The sequence below is a fragment of the Castanea sativa genome, chromosome 3 (assembly GCF_040712315.1).
Source record: "Castanea sativa cultivar Marrone di Chiusa Pesio chromosome 3, ASM4071231v1".
In the NCBI taxonomy this organism is placed as follows: domain Eukaryota; kingdom Viridiplantae; phylum Streptophyta; class Magnoliopsida; order Fagales; family Fagaceae; genus Castanea; species Castanea sativa.
This window is the reverse complement of record NC_134015.1, coordinates 15,756,523-15,776,162: the sequence shown is the minus strand read 5'-3', so window position 1 is coordinate 15,776,162 and position 19,640 is coordinate 15,756,523. Positions and strand designations below refer to the sequence as shown.

The following is a 19,640-nucleotide window of genomic DNA, read 5'->3' as shown; positions in this document are numbered from 1 at the left end:
ATCACATTTTCTATATGTTCTTAACATGCATGCCAATTTTCATGCCAATCGGATGTAATTTACCATTTGATTTTTGAACTCATCTTTTATACGTTATTTTAAACTACAAAAATTTGAATTTAAAAAATTGATTGATGACTATTAATCTTTGATCACCTTGAAATTTTGCAAGCATGAAAAATATATGAAGCTAATGTAATCTAACGGTAAATTTTTCAAAATTCACATTGAATTAAGAAATATAAGATTGGATTCAAGTTACACTTAATATAACTTTAAAAAACATTACACCAACCAATAAGTTATTGTTTAATTCATATTTTGAAAATCCAACCGTTGGATCACATTTTCTATATGTTCTTAACATGCATGCCAATTTTCATGCCAATCGGATGTAATTTACCATTTGATTTTCGAACTCATCTTTTATACGTTATTTTAAACTACAAAAACTTGAATTTAAACAATTGATTGATGACATGGCTATTAATCTTTGATCACCTTTAAATTTTTTAAGCATGAAAAATATATAAAGATAATGTAATCTAACGGTAGATTTGTCAAATTTCACATTGAATTAGGAAATATAGGATTGGATTCAAGTTACACTTAAGGTAACTCTAAAAAATGTTACACCAACCAATAAGTTATTGTTTAATTCATATTTTGAAAATCTAACCGTTGGATCACATTTTCTATATGTCCTTAACATGCATGCCAATTTTCATGCCAATCAGATGTAATTTACCATTTGATCTTAAAACTCATCTTTTATGCGTTATTTTAAACTACAAAAATTTGAAATTAAATAATTGATTGATGACTATTAATCTTTGATCACCTTGAAATTTTGCAAGCATGAAAAATATATGAAGCTAATGTAATCTAACGGTAAATTTTTCAAAATTCACATTGAATTAAGAAATATAAGATTGGATTCAAGTTACACTTAATATAACTTTAAAAAATGTTACACCAACCAATAAGTTATTGTTTAATCCATATTTTGAAAATCCAACCGTTGGATCACATTTTCTATATGTTCTTAACATACATGCCAATTTTCATGCCAATCGGATGTAATTTACCATTTGATTTTTGAACTCATCTTTTATACGTTATTTTAAACTACAAAAACTTGAATTTAAACAATTGATTGATGACATGGCTATTAATCTTTAATCACCTTTAAATTTTTTAAGCATGAAAAATATATAAAGATAATGTAATCTAACGGTAGATTTGTCAAATTTCACATTGAATTAAGAAATATAGGATTGGATTCAAGTTACACTTAATGTAACTCTAAAAAATGTTACGCCAACCAATAAGTTATTGTTTAATTCATATTTTGAAAATCTAACCGTTGGATCACATTTTCTATATGTTCTTAACATGCATGCCAATTTTCATGCCAATCGGATGTAATTTACCATTTGATCTTAAAACTCATCTTTTATGCGTTATTTTAAACTACAAAAATTTGAATTTAAAAAATTGATTGATGACTATTAATCTTTGATCACTTTGAAATTTTGCAAGCATGAAAAATATATGAAGCTAATGTAATCTAACGGTAGATTTTTCAAAATTCACATTGAATTAAGAAATATAAGATTGGATTCAAGTTACACTTAATATAACTTTAAAAAATGTTACACCAACCAATAAGTTATTTTTTAATTCATATTTTGAAAATCCAACCGTTGGATCACATTTTCTATATGTTTTTAACATGCATGCCAATTTTCATGCCAATCGGATATAATTTACCATTTGATATTTAAACTCATCTTTTATGCGTTATTATAAACTACAAAAACTTGATTTTATACAATTGATTGATGACTATTAATCTTTGATCACCTTGAAAGTTTGCAAGCATTAAAAATATATAAAGATAATGTAATCTAACGGTAGATTTGTCAAATTTCACATTGAATTAAGAAATATAGGATTGGATTCAAGTTACACTTAATGTAACTCTAAAAAATGTTACACCAACCAATAAGTTATTGTTTAATTCATATTTTGAAAATCCAACCGTTGGATCACATTTTATATATGTTCTTAACATGCATGCCAATTTTCATGCCAATCGGATGTAATTTACCATTTGATATTTAAACTCATCTTTTATGCATTGTTTTAAATTACTAAAACTTGAATTTAAATAATTGATTGATGACATGACTATTAATCTTTGATCACCTTTAAATTTTGTAAGCATGAAAAATATATGAATATAATATAATCTAACAGTAGATTTGTCAAAATTCACATCGAATTAAGAAATATAGGGTTGGGTTCAAGTTACACTTGATGTAACTCTAAAAACTGTTACACCAACCAATAACTTATTGTTGAATTCATATTTTGGAAATCCAACCGTTCGATCACATTTTCTATATGTTCTTAACAAGCATGCCAATTTTAATGCCAATTGGATGTAATTTTCCATTTAATCTTCAAACTCATCTTTTATGTGTTACTTTAAACTACAAAAACTTGAATTTAAACAATTGATTGATGACATGGCTATTAAACTTTGATCACCTTGAAATTTTTTAAGCATGAAAAATATATGAAGATAATGTAATCTAACGGTAGATTTGTCAAAATTCACATCGAATTAATAAATATAGGGTTGGGTTCAAGTTACACTTGACGTAACTCTATAAAATGTTATACCAACCAATAACTTATTGTTGAATTCATATTTTGAAAATCTATCCGTTGGATCACATTTTCTATATGTTCTTAACATGCATGCCAATTTTCATGTCAATCGGATGTAATTTACCATTTGATATTGAAACTCATCTTTTATGCGTTATTGTAAACTACAAAAACTTGATTTTATACAAAAACCTTACCTATAGCGGCGGTCACAAAAAACGCCGCAATAGATCTCATCTACAGCGGCGGGCCAAAATCTCGCCGCAATAGGTGACATATAGCGGCAGTTTTTGCACCCGCCGCAATAGGCCTGCTCGCAATTTCGATGCTATTGCGGCGGGTCATCGACCCGCCGCTATATCTAAGCTGAAGGCCGCTAAAAGAGGTCTATTGCGGCGGGTCACTGGCCTGCCGCAATAGTACGCCGCAATATACTAGGTCTTTTACGGCGGGCCATTGGCCCGCCGCAATAGATCTCATGTACTGCGGCGGGCCGAAAAAGCGCCGCAATAGGCGACCTATAGCGGCAGTTTTCGCACCCGCCGCAATAGGCCCGCCGCAATAGGCCAGTTTTTTTGTAGTGAGCCTTAAATTTTATGGAGCTAATCCTGGCATCTGAGATCCTTCAAATCCAATAACAAGATATATCTTTAATTTATGTTAAGCTTAGACCAAAATATATAAATGCACATTTTTGTTGTTGTTGTTGTTATTTACATAATTCTTGTTAAAACAAAGCAAGTGAAATAAAAAGGGATATATTCCTAGAGTTCACAACTAAAATGTATATTATACAAACATAAAAGGTTTCATATACAATCCACACTAAATAATTTCACAATATTAGGAATTGAAAAAAAAAATCTCGAGAGTCATACAATTATTCTAGAAAAAAAAGGCAGTCACAAACCAATAAATACACAGATAGTTCATTCAAACTCTAATTCCACCTCCATGTTTGAACATATCCTTTTTGTTGCATGACAGGTTCTCGGAATCTTACTAATGCATTATCTAAACAAAAAGTATTAGCTCAACAAAGGATGAACAATTCCTCAACACCAAACAAAGCTTAAGGATTTGAGAAAAAGGATGGGTTGAAAGCAACCTGATCAGCACAGGTAAGTACCTCAGGAACTTTTGCTTCTTCTTGATCAACACCCATAATATCAAGGTAATATAGGTAATGGGTGATGAAATTTTTCATAGACTCATTATCACCTTGACCGCAAACAAGATCCCCGTAAAGCACATTCATGGTAGCTCCAAAACCAGAAACTCTCTTGGCCAAAGTGTCATTCTTAGTGGGTGTCCAGTAACCAATAAACACATCATGTGCTGAAGGTTGATGCTTCTTAATTGGCGTCATCCACCTCCAAAGTGCAACCTGGAAGGCTAACGTGGAATTTTGCTCAATGTATTCTGGATGGTTCAACAAATCCACCTTCAAATCTTTACCAGCTTCTCCATAATTGTAGTTCCTAAAAAAATTGATTTGCAATAAATTCTTGTAATGGCATCATCCCAGGATTGTGGCATGGAACTACGAATTGATTTGCAATAAATTCTTGTAATGGCAGGAAAAAGGCATATACACATCTTAGGGTTGTAAATTAAAATGTTTGCATCTTTTAAGTTGCACGTGTTTTTCCAAGAAACATTTACCTAGATTTTCTTTGAAGATTGCATCACTGAGGTACTAATATTTGAATTATGCTAGAAAATTATTTCTTTATGATGTTCTTTTAATTGTTAAAACATAAAACTTTCAACGAAGTTTAGGATAAAATTCAATGACCAAAGTTGATAAAATAATTCAAATGCAAAGATATAAAGTAAGTATGATTATTGTTAGTATAATTGAAAAGGTAAATACCAATAGATAGGTAGAGCACCCCGACCATAATATGCAACTCCAGGAGCACATGGATAAGACTTTTTGTAGTGCTCATCACAGTAATTTGAGTTGGAATTCTTTTCCTTGTTATAGCATAAACCCCATTCTAATTTTTCCATATTGGTGGCCACTTTATTTTCACCTGAAAAATATCACCCACTTTTACTTTGCATAGACAATAAGTGAGTGAAGGATTATTGACTATTGCTCATATACAATTACAAGCTCTTAGTTCATCCACATGCGTAGTTCTTCAAATTAATTTACTTCCAACTTAAATTTTTTTTTTTTAAAGAAAATTTTAAATCACCATATGAATAGACTCACTTACAGGCCAATGTTTCATTCATTTGCTTAAAAAATACAGGATTTTAAAAGTATATGAAGATTTGAATCATAAATCTCATCCCAATAAGGCCCCAAAGTTAATGACTTGTGTTAATTTTATTTTTTTTAAGGTTAAATTACAAATATGATCCTCTAATTATAGACTTTATTTGGTTACAAGGATATTGAAAAAGTAGGTAGATATAAAAAACTGTTAATTTTTCACAATGTGTGTTTAGTATAAAGGATGAAAATGTTATAAAATGGAAAACAAATATATATTTATTTTTGGTTGAAAAGAAAAATGGTAGAATGAAAAATAAAATGTGTAAAAAATTACTATTATGTCCCTACTACATAAGAACCAATTTTTTTAAAATATATATATATATATATAGAAAAATAATTTTAATTATTATGTAAAAAATAATATTATCAATTAAATTAATAAAATCCATTAATTATTATAAAAAAAATCATAAGCAATAAGGTTTCCTGTGTTAGCTAGTTTTAAAATCCAAAAAAAAAAAAAGTAACAAAGGGAAAAACACATAAATATGGACAGGCGATACAAGCACAACAAGTAAGGAAAACTAATAAGACAAAATTGAACAATTAATAGGACCAAAAAAAAAGGGGGGAAGACCACACAGTGAGTCAGTAACACACACTGGTATTTATATTAAAAGGGGGTAATCGCATAAAAAAATTATAAATAAAAGGGGGAATTTTTCATTAACAAATATTTTTTTTATCTTTGAAAAACTTATTGGAGCTCATAGCATTTATTGATTCTTAACATATGCCCAGATATGTGTTAACCATAACATTTTTTGGCCTACAATATAATAAAATTAAGTCTTTAAATATAGCACACACACAAATGAGTAATTATTAGATGCTCTAAAAATATAGTGACCTAGTGGAGCTTTTTTACATATTCATAATAAATTGCATTAGTTAAATTTATGGTAAAATAGTAGGATACATGATAAATACACATATCATAACATTTAATAATTTACCTCTCAAGTTTTCTTAAACCCCCCCAACCCCCCCCCCCCCCCCCCCCAAAAAAAAAAAAAAGGAATCTTCACATATAACATAAAAGAGAGAAGGAAACGAAGTCCATAAAACACATATATTCAACCAAACCAACAACACAAAAGCTCAAATTGAAGTTCACAAAACATAAACTCTGAACTACTCACAGGAGGTTTTGGTGGCAACATGGGCGAGAAAAGCTGCAACTTCCTTGGTCCCAAAGAACGTCTGGTTTATGTAGGTAGTACCAAAGCCATAGGGTTGGTAGTAAGCAGAGGCAGTGATAAAAGACTGGTAGTCCCAAAATCCCTTTGCATGGGCCTCAACCTCAAGCGAGTTACGCTTTGAGAACATGTTCTCAAAATGATCGGTCTTCAAGTAGTCCCGAACGGCACCGTGACAGCAACTTCCTGGCCTATTCCTACTGTATACAGTACTTTTCCCTTTACTTCCTGGGTTTGTTCCTATTGCTGGTTGTTTTGGGTCTTTCGTAATAGGCCTATTGTATACATCTCAACCACCCTGTACCGCTAATTCAACGCCTTGGGATGAATCACAGCACGACTGGGTTCCCGGTGAACCTGGCTCTGGCTTTCGATTCGTGTTGCACAAAGGACAGGGCTTCAGAAGCGAACCTCCAATGTTGTATGGCTCATTCAACGAAGAGTACTCGATACAATTCACAAGCGCTAATATTAAAGCCAATATTGTAAAGAGGACAGACCATTTGTACTCCATTTTTGAATGTAAGATCAATTAAGCAATTAATTGATGGCTGGAAAAAGGTCTGTAACTTCACTATTTAAGAGGCTATCAGAAGTTGCTGCATATAAACTTGGAACTGTACTGGCTGCTGAAAGAAGGAAAAGGAAAGATAGCGGAAGTCATAAATTATTTATTTATTTTGAGAAATAATTTGTATACAACATTTTTACAATATTTTCATAATAAATTATAAGCGACAGGCCGTTACTAGATGTTATTATTAGGTAAAGAAAAAAATCTTAGTGTTAGGTTCAAATTTGAACCAGTAACAACTAACCATCCATAATTTATTGTAAAAATATTATAAAAATATTGTGAACGTAATACCTCTCATTTATTTTATTCACCGTAATATCCTAATTATAATCCCTTTAACCTAATTATAATCCCTTTATCTTTTTAGTACTTTTATCTGATCAATAAAGACAACACCTTTTGAATAAAAAACAATTTTTTTCCTTTTTAGTAAATTTGTTTGGATAGAACTTATTGTTGAAAACTGAAAACTGAAAACACTGTAGCAAAATAATTTTAAAATGTGTGAATAGTACCGCGGGACCCATTTTTAATGAAAAAGTTACTAAAAAGTGAAATTTGTGGGTCTGTGAACAGTGCACGAATGCACTGTTCACAGAAGACTGGGTCAATAACTGCGGCTGGAAGAAGAAAAAAAAAAAAAAAAAAAAAAAAAAAAACTGAAAACGCAAACGCAGCATTTTTCAGTGGAATCCAAGCGCCCTCCTATACTATAAATTTCATGTCATCCCGAATAATTGTTTTTACTCTATCCTCTACGTTGCCATTATCCAGTTATTAATATTTATAAATTAATACGTGACAAATCCGTAAATGGATGGACCCATTGTAGATATAGATATGCTTAATGTATAAATAGATATGTTTATTTTATTAACTAACTTGACTTCGTTATTTTCCTGAAAAAAGAAAAGAAAGAAAAAAGACTTGACTTACATTCTAAATTTTAAGAAAGATATCCCTTTATTATCTACCGTTAAAAATGTGTTACTTCAGTAGTAATTAAATATTTTCTAAAAATTATTGTGATTCTTAGCCCATTGAAAATTTGAAATATTAATTGATTTTCTATTATTAATTAATATTTACAAAAGAAAAAACCTGAAAGGCCTTTTTTTTTTCTTGGTTGACAAAAGTTTTAATCTCATGATGTGTTAGGCTGCAAGCTAATCTAAATTTTAAACCATCTTGGGCCTCAAAATCATAATCATGTTTGAAATTTGAGTAGCTGCACTCTGAAACCTTGCTCAAGAGCATTAGCATCAACTTCATTCCTAAAACTGTTCTTCATACTTTAGGATAAGAACATATTTTTCCTATTTTAGATAACCCCATTTTCAAAACACCCATACCAAAATTCCTGTTTTAAAACTTATTTCATTTTAGGCAAAAATGCACTTTTAGTCCCAATATTTTAGGCAAATTCTCATTTTAGTCCCAAAATTGATTTCATTCCAATTGTCGTCCCTGTTTTTAAAAAATCGTTTCTATTTTAGTCCCTATCATCAACCAAGAAACGGAACCCTCCTACATGGTAGATGAAGTAACTTGCCTGCTGATATGGCATTGACATAATGCTGACATGGCATTAAAATATTATTAAAAAAATTATTTGGCATTTTTTAATGCCACATCAGATTTAAATTAATAAAAAATTAAAACAAAAGGGAAAATTTTTCCATTTTAATTTTAATTAAAAAAATTAATAAACAAAAAAAAAATTATTTTTAGTTTTAACTTACTTTTAAGAAATCTCATGATCCCTATTCCCCACAAACTGAATAGCAAAAAGGTAAACACGAATAGAATGGATCCGGATCCTCTCCATTTCTCTTTGAAATGGAGAGTGTTTATTTTATGGACATGATTCGTTTGAAATAAATTTAAGGTCTGAAGCATGCCACGTCAATTAAAATCTAACTGACTTAACTCAGCAAGTTCGACCAAGGTTAGTTGTAAAGGTTATTGCCAATTAATATAAATATTATTTTTTTTAAACTATTTCTCTCTATCTCTCTTCCTTTTCCTCTCTTTCTCCCTCTTCCTTAAAGCAACCAACAACCACAACAACAATAACTCCACCACCATGCCACCACCACGCCAGAACCACGCCACCACACAACAATCCATTAAAAAAACTACCAAATAGACACTGCAATACACTGCTACCACCATGCCAAAACCATGCCACTGCCACTACCACGCCACCACCACCACACCGCAAACCCACATCAGCAAGTTCAACCGGGGTTAGCTGTAAAGGTTAATATTGCGTTGCAACTTGCTACCACTTTACTTTATAAAAATAAAATAAAAAAATAAAATAAAAAAAAACTCATCTCTTTGGATATCTGGATGCTAAACATAGAACAAAGCAACTGAATGATCAAAGAAGTATAATACTATTCCTAGCAACTGGATTCTGGACATTTAAAGTAATAATAAAATAATGTTTATTTTCTAATTTTTCTTCTCTCTATCCTCTCTCTCTATCTCCTCATTATTTCATTTATCTTTCTCTCTCTTCCTTCTCTTCAAATCATTATGCTCTCTCCTCTTCAAACCTGAAGCACTTCCTTCCTCTCTCTCTCAAATCAGCATGGAGACAACCCCATCAGATCGGCTGGGTTTCAGTTTTGTAAATGGGTTTCAGTTTTGGCTGGGTACTGAAGTGAGGTGGGTTTTAGTGGTGGTGGGGTGGGTTGTTGCCGTGGTGCTTTAGTGGGTGGTGGGTGTGTTGCCGTGGTGGTGGGGTGGGCGACGTGGTTATTGCGGCAGTGAGATCAGCGTGGTGTGAGTTTATATAATCGAATTTGGTCATGGGTTCGATGAGTGTGGGTGTGGTTGGGGGTTCACTGTGGTGCTGGGTGATTGATGGTGGTGGAGGTGGGGGTTGCCGTGTTGGTTGTGGGGGGTGGGTTTCACTATGTTTGCTGTTGTGTTGTGGGTCAGGTTCATGGTGGTGGTGAAGGGTTGCCGTGGTGGTGGGGATGGGTGATTGATGGTGATGGTGGCTAATGTGGGTTTGCGGTATGGTGGTGGTGGCGTAGTAGTAGTGGTGGCATGGTTCTGGCATGGTGGTAGCAGTGTATTGCAATGTCTGTTTGGTAGTTTTTTTAATGGGTTGTTGTGTGGTGGCATGGTTCTGGCGTGGTGGTGGCATGATGGTGGAGTTATTGTTGTTGTGGTTGTTGTAAGGAAGACGGAGAAAGAGAGGAAGAGGAAGAGAGATTGAGAGAAATAGTTTAAAAAATAAAAAAGAATATTTATATTAAATGGCACTAACCTTTACAGCTAACCTCGGTTGAACTTGCTGAGTTAAGTCAATTGGATTTTAATTGACGTGGCATGCTTCTGACCTTAGATTTAATTCAAACGAATCTTGTCCATAAAATGATCCCTACTCCCCACAAACTGAATAGCAAAAAAGTAAACACGAATAGAATAGTTAACAACAAAACAGACAATTTCATATATCAAATCTAATGCGAAACCCATAAGATAAACTTGATCTAGAACTTAAATTAGATCAAACTGAAATCTAATCTAAACCAATTGATAACAAAAAGGCTCACAAATCCAAATCAAAATTAAGACACACAGATCTAAATGAAAATGACGAAGGTTGGATTCGCTGACCCACCAACCAATCTTTGCTTCATCTTGTGGTACCTTTTAGGATCTATCTTCAACCCATCTCTGATAATGTTCAACACAATCTGTAACCCAGAATTATCGGTGGAAGCTGGGTCAGGAAGAGTCCCATTCTTCTCAAACAACTCCTCGGATTGGTTTGGATTCGCTGGTTGTGGTGGTTTTGTTGTTTGTGTGGGTTGATTGCTTTGTTTGTGTTTCTTCTCTGTTAGGTCAGTTGGTCTGTTGATGATTTTGGCTTAGGTTGTTATCTTGGTTTCATTTGTGTTTGGTCTCTATTTGTGATCTGAGTCTCTGTCTACGTGTGGTCTCTGTTTGTGATATGGGTCTTTGTTTGTGTTTGTCTTCGTCTTTTTTTTTTTCCTTGTAATCTGGGTTTATGTTCTTGTGGTCTGGGTTTGAGTTCTTGCTGGGTTTGAGCTGGGAAGAACATGAAGAACAAGTTGTAAGGCTCTTCAAGAAAAATAATGAAAAATAAAATAAATAAAAAAAACAATTTAATTAAAATCTTTAAATTAAAATAATGAAGAACAAGATTTAAGGTTTTTTTCATTTAATTTAATTTATATATTTGTTGTGACAATGTTGTGAAAATGTTGTATATATAGCATTTTTCTTTTTTTAATAATATTTTAATGTCACGTCAGCGTCACGTCAGCACCATGTCAGCGCCACATCAGTAGACAAGTTGCTCTGTCTCACCGTGTAGGAGGGTTCCGTTACTTTGTGACTGCAAGGACTAAAATAGAAATGATTTTTTAAAAACAGGGACGACAATAGGAACGAAATCATTTTTGAGACCAAAATGAAAATTGGCCGAAAATGTTGGGACCAAAAGTGCATTTTCGCCTTCATTTTAATATTATTTATATTCTTTAATTTATTATTTCCTCTAATTTCTTCTCTCTATCTAATTTCTTCCTCCATTACTAAAAAAACCCTCCCTAACTCTTTTGTGTCAATGCCACCATCCACCAACTGTTGCATTATTAAGAGAGATCTGGTGGAGAGAAAGGGGGATTAGTGGAGAGAGATTCGATAAGATGCCACCACCTGCCATTAGCCGACGTTGCACCACCAACCAGCTCCAAGCCATGTGATGGTGCCCCGAGAGAGAGAGAGAGAGAGAGATTAGAAAATCAATAAAATAAAATAAAATTGGGAATGAATAGTGCTCCCTCAAAATGGGGAGCAATTGTAACAAAATCCCAAATAGGGTAGAGATGGGTTATATAATGTGGGTTTTTTTTTTTTTTTTGATCTTTTTGGGTTTGCTTACCTATTTTGTCCCCTTACCTTAAGATAGGGACATTGCTACTAGTGCTTTAACAAATATAGTCTATACATCTAGAACCTTATAGTCTAATGAAATTTTTTTCCATAAAAGCAGAAGCTCTAACATCATGATAAATTGTAAAAAAAATATTATGTACCTTGAAAATATATATCCACAATAAATAAGAAAAAATAATTTGTGTTGACACCCCATTTTGCAACCCACATTTAACCTCACATGGAGGTTAAAAGGGTAATTTCACATTGGAAATAGACATCTTAATTATGGCTATTAGATCCTTAATTTCATTTCATCAAAATAATCCTAATATTATAACGATCAAATCAACTAGTTATAAGCCCTAATCGGACCATCAGATTGAAAGTTATCATCAAATCAAGTTTTATTAGTCGAGAAGCACTATCACAAATTGAGTACAGCTATATGTGATGATGAACAATTGATTCCAATTGGTTATAATTATAATCAATTTTAGATTAATAACGTGTCATAATTCGATTGGCTAAGACTACATCTTATGGTAAGGTTGCACACAGTTAATTAATTAGATAGTCAAATATTAATTATTCAATGAGTAATTTTTGTAATTATTTTTTTAATTATGGTAAATTTGAAAATAATTAATTCTAAAATGAAGTGATTGGAGCCTATTAATGTTAATTGGAAACTAATTTGAGACCTATTAATGTTAATTATATTGAAATTATTTTCTAACAAATGACATCTACTCACCATTTCATTGATATCTCTTAGAATATTTTATATCTGTGAGTGAGGTTAATATTTCCAGAAACTAGAAATCCGGGGTTTCAATTTGAGCACAAGAACAAGACAATTACAATCAGAATTGGGTAAGATATGATTTTTTAAATTTGGCTTTGCGGGCTGTTACAATAGTTACGGGAAAAACCAAATTTTGCTTGCTCATCACTCCTACCAATTTCTACATTTAATGCACCAGCTTTCTCCAAATTCTGAAATAGGGTCTAGGTTCATCATTCCTTTTGATCCTTTGTCAACTCATATTAAATGACATTTCATTCATATTTTCCCCACTACAACTATATAAACCCCCCTCTCTCCTCCATTCCAAGAGAGAGAAACATTCTATCTTCTCATCTCTTGAGTTCTAGTGAAATAAAGTAGTCTTGTCATATCTTGGCCTTCTTGAGACTCAAGATATTGAGTGAGACTCCTAGTTCTTCTTTTCTACTCCACCTTTATGACCTCTACCAAGAGTCTCCTCCTCCACTGTGTAGATCTTATATGCACCATTTACCTAACTGGTTTTTTATATTACTATGATGAGATTATGATTAGAGCATTCAAGTATGTATTTAAATTCCTTGAATATGTTTTGATATTCTTAAATGTTCATATGCGTTCTTCACATGTTATTGGTTATTCATCACATGTTCATGCATAACACTAGCGAGCTTTGATCTTAACTATATAAAAAATTTGAAAAATATGTCTGTTTCATAATTCTCGCAAACCCTTGAATCTAGGATATCACCATCCACACACATTTAATTCAAGCAAAGAAATGAACATGCAAATTGATTAATAACATATTAGATGATTTGATATGAATGTTAGCCACTGTAGTCTAGAAAACCAATTTCACCGGGTAAGATGGGTGTCTAATACCTTTCCACCTTGTAACATAACTTCTGAGGTTAGGTCAAGAGTTGATAGATCAATATTTATCTTTATAATTTTCAATTTCTAGATTGTAACTAGGAAATAAAGCCATGTACTTTATCTTAAATTGTATCCAGGAATAAAGTTATGTGATTTCCTATGATCAATGTACAATCCTTCTCAAATCAATAAAATGATGAGTTTTTTTTATTTTCATTTGATTATTCATTCCAACAATTAAATAAATGGCGATTCCATTATAAAACCCTTAACCTAAAGGGAAAAATATAATCAGTCAAACCTCGATTTTGAGAGGCAATAACACGACTCCACCCATTCACGTGGGTTTAGCCCAACACCAAAAACGGACAAGGACGCAGTCTCACACAATTTTTAAAAAAAAAAATTTAAAAGAGAGAAGAAAAAATCTTTAATTATTTGATATTAAAAAAAAAACTTAAAAGTAATATCATTAGACCTCAAATTGTAATAAAGTTGGTCCTTGCATATGAGAATCTCCAATAGCAACATATTTCTTTCATTTATGTTGACCTTAGACCTTCTCTCAAAAAAAAAAAATTTGTTGACCTTGGACCAAAAATAAATGCAACTTTTTTTCGTATGTAATTAATGCTTAATAAAACAAAAGAACAGAAAAATGGAATATATTTCAAGATTTCACAACTAAAACACATATTATACAATTATAGAAAGGTTCATATAAAATCTACACCAAAAAATTCTACAACTTAGAAAATTGAAATAGAAAAACTATATCTCAAGACTTACAAACAGTACTAGCAAAAGCCAGTCACTACAAATAGTTTAAACAAACTCTTACTCCCTTCATGTTTGGACAAACTCTTTTTTTCTTATTAACGACATTACAAAAAGATTAGTTCAATAAGGGACATACTATTAACACCAAACAAAGCTCAAGGAGATGAGGAATAGGATGGATTGAAAACAACTTATTTAGCACAACTAAGCACATCATGAGACCCTGCTTCTTCTCGGCCAACGCACATAAGATCAAGGTAAGATAAGTAATGGGAGATGATGTTGTTCATGGACTCATTATCACCTTTACCACAAACAAGATCTCCATAGAGCACATTCATGGTAGCACCAAAACCAGAAACTCTCTTTGCTAAAGTGTCATTCTTGGTGGGTGTCCAGTAACTAGTGAAGGCATCATGTGCCGAAGGTTGATGCTCTTTAATTGGCTTCATCCACCTCCAAATTGCAACTCGGAAGGCCAAGGTGGAATTTTGTTCAATGTATTCTGGATGGTTCAACAAATCTACTTTCAAATCTTTACTTGCTTTTCCGTAATTGTAGTTCCTGTTGAAAGCAACAATAAATACAATCATTCGGATTGTGGCATGCAACAATGAATTGATCTACAATCAATTCATCTAAGGGAAGGAAACAAAAGGCGCACTTAGGGTTGTAAATTAAACTATATGCATCTTTTAACTAACAAAATGATTGTATTTAGTTTTACCAAAAAGTAGTCTGCACATTTTTTTTTCCTAGGAATTGGTTACCTAGATTTTGTTTAAAGAATGCATCACTTAGGTACTTATGTTTGAATTATCGTAGAAAATGATTTCTTATCATGTTTCTTAATATGGAAACATAAAACTTTTAACGAAGTTTCAACTTAAGATAAAATTGAATGACATAGGATGAGAAAATAATTCAAATGCAAAGATATAAAGAATGTATGATAAATGTTAGTGTAATTGAAATGGTAGATACCAATAGATAGGTAGAACACCCCGACCATAGTATGCAACTCCAGGAGCACATGGATAAGCATTTTTGTAGTGCTCATCACAGTAATCTGAGTTGGAATTCATTTCCTTATTATAACATAAACTCCAGTCTAATTGTTCCTTAGTTGTCACTTTATGTCCACCTGAAATATATCATCCACTTTTACTTTGCATGGACATTTAGTGAGTGAGTGATTATTAGCTATTGCTCATATGTAATTTAACTATAGTTTGTTGATCGAGACATTGTGCTTCAAATTAATTTAGTTTCAACGTAATTTGTTTTTTTAAAGAAAATAATTAAACCACTCTATGAGTAGACTCACTTACAAGCCAATGCTTCCATCATTTACTTTAAAAATGTAGGATTCAAAAAGTATTTTAATATTTGAATAATAAATCTCATCCCATCTTGGCTCCTATTGCCGGAATAATACAACTTGTTAATTATTTTAGGTTACATTACGAATTTGATCATTTAATTATTGGGTAAAATTCAATTTTTTCACTCAACTAGTAATGTATCATTTTAGTCCCTCAAATTTTAAAATCGAGTCAATTTCATCCTTAGGCAATTGCCCATTTATAAATATTAATAGCATTAAGAGTTGAAATTGATTTGATTTTAAAATTTTTACATTTTTATAATAACTTTTTAGCTTGTATTCAATTTTCCACATTAATTAATTTTTAAAAAAGATGAAATTGATTTGATTTTGATTTATTTTTACTTGATTTTAAATTTTGAAGGACTAAATTGGTATAATTAATAGTTGTAGAACTAAATTAACAAAATTGAGGGACCAAATTGACCTTTACCATATAGTTGAAAAATCAAAATAGCAATTAAACATTTTTTATAACATTCATTTTCAGTGAAATCATTTTAATAAAGTATAATATGTAACAAAGCCGAAATTATACATCAATTCTTAAGACATTTAATAAGAAAACGACATAAAAGGATTAAAACGTTAAAATCCATTTCCAACCGTCAAATTAAATCTTTCTTGGTTGGAATATTTCAAACTAAATGTAGATGTTTTTGACATATCAAATAATCAATAATATCTATCTTTAGGTAACCAATTGTTTGGAGAAATTACAATTTATCACCTTAAACTGTATCCCTCATTACATTTTTCCCCCTAAACTTTTTGAATTCACATTTTACATTTTAAACTATGACTTTTCTTATACTTTGCACTCCGACGTCAAGTTTGTTGTAAACTTAGACAGAAAATTATGGCACTGCATGAAAGGACTCAATTGTATATTTTCTCAATCACAAAACAAAGAAAAATTACAATTTATCACCCTAAACTATACTCATGATTACACTTTGTACCATAAATTTTGGTTTTCATGCAAGTTAACAATAAATTTGACGTTATGGTGCAAAGTGTAATAAGAGTAATTGTGTGCAAAACGTGTATTTGGAAAGTTAAGGGAGCAAAGTGTAGTATAGGGTATAATTAGGGTGGTAAAATTAATGTAATTTTCTCCAATGTTTACCACCAAACTTGCTAGTCAAGCATGAAGTGTTGCATAGTAGTATATAACATTTTTAATCATTTGAGAGAGAGAGAGAGAGAGAGAGAGAGAGAGAGAGAGAGAGGTAATCAAATGTTTTAATGGGGTTAGCAAAAGGTGATTTTTTTTTATTAAAAAAAATTCTTTTGAATAATTTGATAGATGGGGGAGGGGATCAATTTGAGCCTATGCCCACAATATAACAAAATTATGTCTTCAAACACAATAATACACATTCTGATCAAGTTTACTTACTTAAACCCCTACAAAATTTCAACCTTCACCTATGACATCATAGTTAGACGAAAAAGAAGTCCCTAAACACATTTATATTCAACCCAATCAACAACGCAAAACCCCAAATTGAAGTTCACAAAACAGAAACTCTGAAGTCTAAACTACTCACAGGATAGTTTCTTAGGGGGAAAAAAATACTACTTATAGGAGGTTTTGGTGCCAACATGGGCAAGAAGAGCAGCAATTTCCTTGGTTCCCATGAAGTTCAAGTTGATGTAGGTAGTACCAAAGCCATAGGCCTAGAAGTGAGCAGAGGCAGTGATAATAGAGTGGTAGTCCCAGAAGCCCTTTGCATGGGCCTCGAGGGAGTTACGGTTTGAGAACATCTTCTCAAACTGTTCGTTCTGGAAGTAGTTAGAAACGGCCCCTTCGACACAGCATGTGTTTGGTTCACATCATCGGGGGTTATAATTAGGCGGATGCGTGCTGCATCTAAGACAATCCTTGTTAGAGATATATTTATGTAATTGGCTAATCCTTTAACAAAATACACTTTACTTGTAATTGGGTAGATCTAGGATGGGTTTAGTACTTCAAGAAACATGTTGTTCAAGCTAACTATTAAGTCATGAAGATTGGACCAAGAAACAAGTGAAGAAAAACTGTTCATTAAAGTTTAACAGATACCTCGACAGAAACAGTATCTATCGAGACTTAAGAACGAAACTCAACAGAAGCTCGACAGAAGCTGAATCTGTCGAGATCTATAAAATCAGAATTTCCAAATCTAATTTTCGGCTCATACTTACATGTATGTGTAGGGTTTCTTTTCTCACAACCCTAGACATATATAAGACTTTTTTTAAAGGTCGTTATGCAAGGAGAACACTTGCAAAATGTGACCTGGTGCCTTATTCTCTCTGCAAGAAGTTGCTGCATCTTTTGCGCCTTAGGGTTTTGTAACCAAGTACTTCCTAATCTTCATTGTTGATGAAGTGAAGAACTTTGCACCCAACAATCTTCTTCAAGTTGGTAAGTTAATCATGTACTAGGATCCATACATCATTAGTTAGTCATGTACTGGAATCCGTGCAAAAGGATGACATTCATACATTGAAGAGTTTAGAGGTTCTGAAAATGTAGAAGGTTTCTGCTATAAGTTCATCTACGAGGATTGTAAAGTCTAGAAACAAATGTTTTGTACTAGATCTGAAACTTCTCTTTACTATACTGAATTGCTTTTCGAGAAGGTTTCTCCCCAGGTTTTTTACTGTGAAACTAATTTGTTTTGTTAGTTCTCCTGGGTTATCATAACTTATCTTATTTACTATTCTGTTGTGCATGATATTGATGTTTGTTTGTTTTAACAAAATTTATTCATAATAAATCTAATTAACAACTTGGGTTTAAAGTTTGTTAATTTTATCAAGCAGGTCCTAAATCTCCCAACAGTCCTTAAGCCTAAATATAGTTCCAAATGCCCCCACAAACGATGGCTTCACAGAAGACTCATCACAATTAACAAGCACTAACATAGATGCCAATATTGTCAAGAGTACACACCATTTAAATTTATACTCCATTAATTTTGCATGTAACATTGATTAACAATGGTAAACTGGAGAAAAGTCTGTTCCTTCACTTATTAATAGGGGTGTCAATTCGGGTTAGCGTGTTGGGTTCGTGTCATGTCGAGGTATGAGTATTCGACTAAATGGCTTAACCCTAACCCAACTCATTTAATAATCGTGTCATGATCCTTCAACCTTAACCCGACTTGTTAATAAGGTGGGTTGACCTGAACCAACCCATTTGACACACTTAATAAATGAGTCGTGTTGGGTTGACACGAATATAACACAACCCATTTCAACATGCATCATATTAAATATAACATCCATCTAGAAATATTATTTTTTTACATCTCAAAAGTAATGCATACACTTCAAGTTTTTATCCCACATTCTTGTAATCTTTAAAAGCAATACCCATCAAATCTAGTTTATAAACTATCTCAATAAACTCACTTGCTAGATATGCAAACAGTGTCCAACACTAATACAAACACACACACACAAAAACACAGCACAAGACAAAAACTACAACCGTGGCTTTAACCAACAATTAATATATCTCATATATTAATAACGGCACATGGGTTCAAAGTTTATAGAATAAAAACATTATAAAGAAAAAATAAACACATTAGAGAGAGAGAGAGAGAGCAATAACCGGTTTGAGATTTTGATTTGAGAATTGGGCGTGAAACTATAAGATAGTAGAGTGAGTAGTACGGCTGAAATTTAAAAAAATAAAAATAAAAATAAAAATAAATAAAAAATAAAAATAGAAAGATATTTATAAGAAGGTTTAGAGATTTAGGGTTTAGAGATCTAGGGTTTGTAAAATTTCAATTTCCAATTATATTCCTTATAAGTTTTTGTAATTACTAACTTTTCTTTTTAAATTTAAAATATATGTTGGATATAAAAGGTATTCGACAAATCTAAAATAAAATAAATATTTATTTGTTATACAAATTAAACAGGTTGTGTTAAGTGGATCATTTTAGATTGACACAAATAAATTGGTATGTCAAACGTGTCTATTACGGGGCATGCAGGTTGACCCGCTAATGACACGTTTCTTATCGTGTCGCTTTTGAATCGACCCGTTTATGACCCAAATCCATTAAGGTACAACCTTAACCCGAAAAAACCCATATCAAGTTCGTGTCGTATTCGCG

The 19,640-nt window shown here is 32.1% G+C and overlaps 2 pseudogenes; both read right to left on the bottom strand.

Annotated features, from left to right (window-relative positions):
* Positions 1–3,449: 3,449 nt before the first annotated feature.
* On the bottom strand, positions 3,450–6,814 carry LOC142627266 (chitinase-like protein 1; annotated as a pseudogene).
* A 7,500-nt stretch (positions 6,815–14,314) lies between these two features.
* LOC142628581 (chitinase-like protein 2) lies at positions 14,315–18,429 on the bottom strand (annotated as a pseudogene).
* Between the last annotated feature and the right edge of the window lie 1,211 nt (positions 18,430–19,640).